The following is a 6,538-nucleotide window of genomic DNA, read 5'->3' on the forward strand; positions in this document are numbered from 1 at the left end:
ATATTTCTCGGAGCAATTATGCTATCCAAAACTTTGACAATATATCAAGAACAAGAATAAAGTTTACATCTGCCTGGCTAAAGAAGCAGTTACCATACCCCCCCCCCCCTTTAATGTTTATATGAACCAAAAGCATCAGACAACTCTTTTTACCATGTTGATATAATGATCAGCATGTTGAACATTTTTTCAAAGTTCTACAAAGGGAAATCATATTCCAATGTATCAATATTTTACGTATTTTTTTAATACATGTACATGTTAAAATCTTTGTATCTGATACATATAACAAACCTGTGACAGACTTTAATCAGTGTAGTGTTGTGCCAGAACAGTGAAAATGTATTTCGAGAGATCTTGAATTGTGAAGATTCAATCTATTTTCGGTGGGTATCAATTCATCAGTGAGGTCCTCAAAATAACTGTAAAGGATGTACCAACATCGGTAGATGACAGAAATAATCAAGATGTTGAATGACTGACGAGCCCCACTTACATGTAGGTATGAAAGAGTCAATTATCCAGCAATATCACAGGCAATTATAATATCGCTCGGTTCGAATTTACTATTAAAGAGTAAAGGTATGTGTCATAGATTGACCGAGCTCTTGTCAAATATAAGAAATGACAAACTTCACAATACTTCAATGTTTTTTCTTTACGCACACACATGCACGCACGCGCACACACACATTACATCTGTTTATTATGGCATGTCAAACGTTGCAATATTTGATCTTTTCCATTTGTATTGTATAATTTTCCATTTGTATTCTATATTTTCCATTTGCATTGTATAATTTTTCATTTGTATTGTATCCAGGGAATGTTTATTTTGATTTGTTACGAAGGATTTCATTAGTTAACGTCACTGATGTACATGTACCACATCTGTAGACGTGCTTAGCACACGGGGCCGTAGCAATGACGGTTCTTTATCGTGCCAACGCCTGTGTAGCGATACGGAATATCTTTTTTAAGGTAATTACGGAAAGACCCGCGATTCTCACTTTTCAATGCCGAGTGTTTGGCAAAGGAGCAATCACTGTCTTTGTTTATGCCTTAGGTTTGATGTGGCAATGACATTAACGGTTCTCGAACTCACGACCTCCCGCCCACAAACCAAGCGATGTATTACTGAGCTATCGCGACCAGGTCCATGCAGGACTAGTTAGTTTTAAAAATACGTAGCTAGCTCTAGTAATGGCGACCCCCCCCCCCCCCCGATCATTTAAAAAAAAATAGAACTGTCCAGAAAAGCATGCACATTTTTATTTAGTCAGAATTCAGTAGATTCGGGGGACTTATTCGGCCCTTGGGTCCCCACCAATTGTTAACATCGAGTTTGGTTTGTTACAGCTATTCAATGGATTAATTATCGAATTTGATAATGCGCGAGATGTTGAAGAGGTAAAGTTCAGGAGCCACGTTTCGCAGAAATGTACCGTATTTGCTAAGTGTAATGGTGTAACACCCCAACACCCCCCATTAATTGATCGCTTATATGCGTCTAATGTGATCAGCATATCAACGAGTACGGTATAGCCGAGTTTGGAACGGAACATTTGAAAGGGTGGGGGGGGGTAGTAAAAATAATTTTAAAAATATGAACTACTGTATCAATACACATTCTGCAGACAGAAAGGTATATTCAATATTCTACAAAATATGCCGGCATCGGGATCATTCGTCTAATGTGTAAAGGTATCACACCGGTAATTGTCCAATCAAAATGAACTTAGTCAATGGTAGTTCCATAGATTTAAAAGAATGATTTTTCCCCCTGCGCGATTCTTCTCATTTCCTCTTCTTCTTTTCTCTTAATTTTTGTACCCCTGATTAGAAAATTTTGTGTAATTTTCGGAAATAATCAGTTGTATACAAAGGAACTATTTGATGTTGGTAGCTGAGGCTACTTCCTGAGGTGCACTCAGGCTGTTTACACACATGTGAAAAACATGTGGATTTGAGTGTAGTCTTGTTTGCGGGTAAAAGCTTTCGAAAATTCTGCGTAGGATGTTGTTTTTGCGGTGTCGGCAGACGAGACGGGTAACAATGAGCATTTCCAACAGCGTTATTCGGCATTAGCGCGTTATTGGCATCAATTTAAACAAGTGATAAATTACAACGTTCTCTAACGATTCATTCAAAATATGTCATGAAGTGCAAGGGGGGGGGGGGGGGGTCACAATTTGTAATTTTTGCCATTAATGTGCAAAAATAATTTTCAAAACTGACCAAATAAGCTTGTATGGGGTTATTTGAGTGTTTTTAGTTGAATACACAAAAATCATGACCATGCCTAGAAATCCCGTCCGGTCTGAATTCGTTGGCTTCAATAGGGCCATATTACATGCTGATTAATAGTAGCCGTCGCTTATCTCTTAATTGCGGTCACTGATTTATAACGGTTTTTCTATACCGGAGATTCTTGGCATGATTGTACAGGCCTTCACCACCAATGGTGACGTCTCCATATTTGTGAAAAAATCCCGAGGGGGACATTAAACCAGGTAAACAATCGATCAGTCGTGAGGAGCAAAGATTGGGGCTGGTATATTGATGTACATTTTATAACAGGCTGCTCTAATTTAAAAAAAATACAAGCACGCGTATTCGAAGGGAATGTGAGAGAAAAAATTTCTACTCCCCGGCGGGGAATTGAACCCCGGTCTCCCGCGTGACAGGCGGGGATACTCACCACTATACTACCGAGGAAGTACTTATCAGAACAATTAAATTGGGAAAGAAACCCGATTAGTTCATTATGACGAGTGGTTCAGGTAAAGTGGAACGGTAACAATGTAACTAAAGGTTCCATGGTGTAATGACCCCGGTCTCTCGCGTGACAGGCGGGGATACTCGTCACTATACTACCGAGGAAGTATTTATCAGAACAACTAAATTGGGAAAGAGGCATAACCCGATTAGTTCATTAATGATGAGTGGTTCAAAATAGTGGAGCGATAATAATTTAGCTAGAGGTTCCATGGTGTAATGGTTAGCACTCTGGACTCTGAATCCAGCGATCCGAGTTCAAATCTCGGTGGAACCTTCAACTACTTTTATTGGAACTTTCCATTTTGAATAAGTACATACGTTTTCCTTTCAATCATCTCTTGATTTTCATATACAAAATTTAATATGGAAAATGGAAAGGATGGTAAAATCAAACATAATCAGCTGTATGAGGGTGGAATCCATGAGCTTCGCGTTATTAGCACGACTCTGTAAGCGACTCAGTTAACCGACCTTTACTGGTGATTTGAATGTTCACGAGAGATATCCAGTGTACATTAGAAATACATTAAGTTATAGCACATTCCCCGTCAATCCAAGGTGTATCATAATTAATGTATGTTTTTCTTTGAACTCGGACATGAAGGTACTATTAAGGAACACGAGTACTTATTTTACCAAACTGGGCAAACTATGCTTAGAATACCTGGTAGTAAGTGATTTCTTTCATCAAGAAGTGAAATTCACAATGAGAACATTTTTGAGAAGTGAATCATTATGGTGGTTTTAGAACTCGATAATCATGCAGTAAATAGCATCTACAAACTAATGACAGAGGCGACGAAATTGGGCGGTCCTTCGGATGAAACAGAAAAAAAAAAAACCCAAGGACCCGTGTCACAGCAGGTGTGGCATGTTAAAGATCCCTTCTTGCTCGTTGGCCATAAACGCCGAGTATCAGCCTAGATATTGCAGCCCTTCATCGCCAATGGTGACGTCTCTGTATGAGTGAAGAAAACTAGAGTGGGACATTAAACCAGGTATACAATCGTTCAATCGTGAGAAGGAAAGATTGGGGCTGGTATGTTGATGTACATTTCATAACAGGCTGCTATAATAAAAAACAAAAAAATACAAGCACGCGTTTACCTATAAAACAGAGATCTGTAAGTGAAATGTTAACACACAATGTGTAGAATTTCCTTCCAATTCTCATTCATTAATCAGATACTCGAAGGAAATGCGAGAGAAAAAATTACTACTCCCCGGCGGGGAATTGAACCCCGGTCTCCCGCGTGACAGGCGGGGATACTCACCACTATACTACCGAGGAAGTACTTATTAGTACAACTAAATTGTGAAGGAGGCCTAGCCCGATTGGTTCATTATGACGAGTGGTTCAGGTAAAGTGGAACGATAACAATTTAGCAAAAGGTTCCATGGTGTAATGGTTAGCACTCTGGACTCTGAATCCAGCGATCCGAGTTCAAATCTCGGTGGAACCTTCAACTACTTTTATTGGAACTTTCCATTTGGAATTAGTACATACGTTTTCCTTTCAATCATCTCATTATTTTCATATACAAATTTAAAAAACGGTAAGCATGGTAAAATCAAACATAATCAGCTGTATGAGGGTGGAATCCAGGATTTTTGCGTTATAAGCACGACTCTCTAAGCGACTCGGCTAACCGACCTTTACTGATGATTTCAATATTCACGAGAGATAGCCAATGTACAGTAGAAATACATATACATGTAGTTGTAGCACATTCCTCGTCAATTCAAGGTGTATCATGATTAATGTACTTTTTTCTTTGAACTCGGATATAAAGGTCAAAGGTTTAAACTATTAAGGAACACGAGTACTTATTTTACCAAACTGGGCGAATTATGCTTAGAATCCATGCGACTAAGTGATTTCTTTCATCAAGAAGTGAAAATGAAATCGAATTTTCACAATGAGAACAGTTTTGAGAAGTGAATGGCGGTTTTAGAACTCATGATCATGATAATCATGTAGTAAATATCATCTACAAACTAATGATAGAGGCGACTAAATGAGGCGGTCCTTCGGATGAAACTGAAAACAACAAGGACCCGTGTCACAGCAGGTGTGGCATGTTAAAGATCCCTTCTTGCTCGTTGGTCATAAACGCCAGTATCAGCCTGGAGTTTGCAGCCCTTCACCGCCAATGGTGACGTCTCTGTATGAGTGAAGAAAACTGGAACGGGATATTAAACCAGGTATACAATCGTTCAATTGTGAGGAGGAAAGATTGGGGCTGGTATGTTGATGTACATTTCATAACAGGCTGCTATAATAAAAAACAAAACATACAAGCACGCGTTTACCTATAAAACAGAGATCTGTAAGTGAAATGTTAACACACAATGTGTAGAATTTCCTTCCAATTGTTACTGGGTTCCAAGTAACCATAAAGTCAAACACAATCGCTGTTTTCAATATTGTATTGATGGCACTGTAAATAATAGTCTGAAACAAACATATATTCACATTCAATACACAATAAAATAAGACATAGTAACATGAAACAAAGACAGATAATTTCACCTATATTCATATCACAGAAATTATCTTAGTGTTGTAGAAATGATAAAACTAAATTACTTTTACTATATGTATCATGATTTGATCAGAATAAAATATAAATTGCCAATCTTTACTATTAATTCAATAGAAAATGAATATATCATAAATGCATACAGATCATGAGATGATACTATACATGCAGAATATACACACATGTATGGTACTCCTAATCATATATCCTTACCCAATATGTGGTACCAGACCAGTACAACCAATCAACACATCAGGTAACTCTATATACAAGAAATAACATTCCTAATTACATTTAAAGTATACAATGCAAAAGAATTGATAATCTCATATCATTCGTACTTTGACATCAATGTGATTAAAATAAACTGACTTGCACTGCAATGATTAAAGTCCCATAAAAAGAAATATCACAGTATATAGGAAATGCAACCATTCAGCTTAACTGGCAAAAGTGTTATATTCAAAGATAATTAAATAGACTAGAAAGAACTCTCAAGAAAATCACCTGACCTAAACTTTTAACCAACCAAAACCTCCAAAATCAATCACCCATAAAAAACACTAGTCACTAATGACAATCTATGGAAATCCATACTAGACATAATTCATCAAGGGTTTATTAAAATAACCTTATGGAAAGCAATTAATGTAATACTTTATAATTTAGTGACATGTATAAACTTATTTAAATTGGGATTTAAAAATTTATTTACACACACACTCACTACCACACAATTCTCATTCATTAATCAGATACTCGAAGGAAATGCAAGAGAAAAAATTACTACTCCCCGGCGGGGAATTGAACCCCGGTCTCCCGCGTGACAGGCGGGGATACTCACCACTATACTACCGAGGAAGTACTTGTCAGTACAACTAAATTGTGAAGGAGGCCTAGCCCGATTGGTTCATTATGACGAGTGGTTCAGGTAAAGTGGAGCGATAACTATTTATCAAAAGGTTCCATGGTGTAATGGTTAGCACTCTGGACTCTGAATCCAGCGATCCGAGTTCAAATCTCGGTGGAACCTTCCACTATTTTTATTGGAATTTTCCATTTGGAATTAGTACATACGTTTTCCTTTCAATCATCTCATTATTTTCATATACAAATTTAAAAAACGGTAAGCATGGTAAAATCAAACATAATCATCTGTATGAGGGTGGAATCCAGGATCTTCGCGTTATAAACACGACTCTTCAAGCGACTCG

General features: G+C 37.6%; 6 non-coding genes across 6 annotated transcripts; 3 read left to right on the forward strand and 3 right to left on the reverse strand.

Annotated features, from left to right (window-relative positions):
- Positions 1-2,646: 2,646 nt before the first annotated feature.
- Positions 2,647-2,718, reverse strand: Trnad-guc (transfer RNA aspartic acid (anticodon GUC)). Its single transcript has one exon. It is a non-coding gene; the product is annotated as a tRNA-Asp (tRNA).
- A 265-nt stretch (positions 2,719-2,983) lies between these two features.
- On the forward strand, positions 2,984-3,055 carry Trnaq-cug (transfer RNA glutamine (anticodon CUG)). Its single transcript has one exon. It is a non-coding gene; the product is annotated as a tRNA-Gln (tRNA).
- A 945-nt stretch (positions 3,056-4,000) lies between these two features.
- Trnad-guc (transfer RNA aspartic acid (anticodon GUC)) lies at positions 4,001-4,072 on the reverse strand. Its single transcript has one exon. It is a non-coding gene; the product is annotated as a tRNA-Asp (tRNA).
- A 100-nt stretch (positions 4,073-4,172) lies between these two features.
- Positions 4,173-4,244, forward strand: Trnaq-cug (transfer RNA glutamine (anticodon CUG)). The gene has a single exon. It is a non-coding gene; the product is annotated as a tRNA-Gln (tRNA).
- Positions 4,245-6,113: 1,869 nt separating this feature from the next.
- On the reverse strand, positions 6,114-6,185 carry Trnad-guc (transfer RNA aspartic acid (anticodon GUC)). Its single transcript has one exon. It is a non-coding gene; the product is annotated as a tRNA-Asp (tRNA).
- A 100-nt stretch (positions 6,186-6,285) lies between these two features.
- Positions 6,286-6,357, forward strand: Trnaq-cug (transfer RNA glutamine (anticodon CUG)). Its single transcript has one exon. It is a non-coding gene; the product is annotated as a tRNA-Gln (tRNA).
- The last annotated feature ends 181 nt before the right edge of the window (positions 6,358-6,538 follow it).

This window comes from Ostrea edulis, chromosome 1, assembly GCF_947568905.1.
Source record: "Ostrea edulis chromosome 1, xbOstEdul1.1, whole genome shotgun sequence".
Classification (NCBI taxonomy): Eukaryota; Metazoa; Mollusca; class Bivalvia; order Ostreida; family Ostreidae; genus Ostrea; species Ostrea edulis.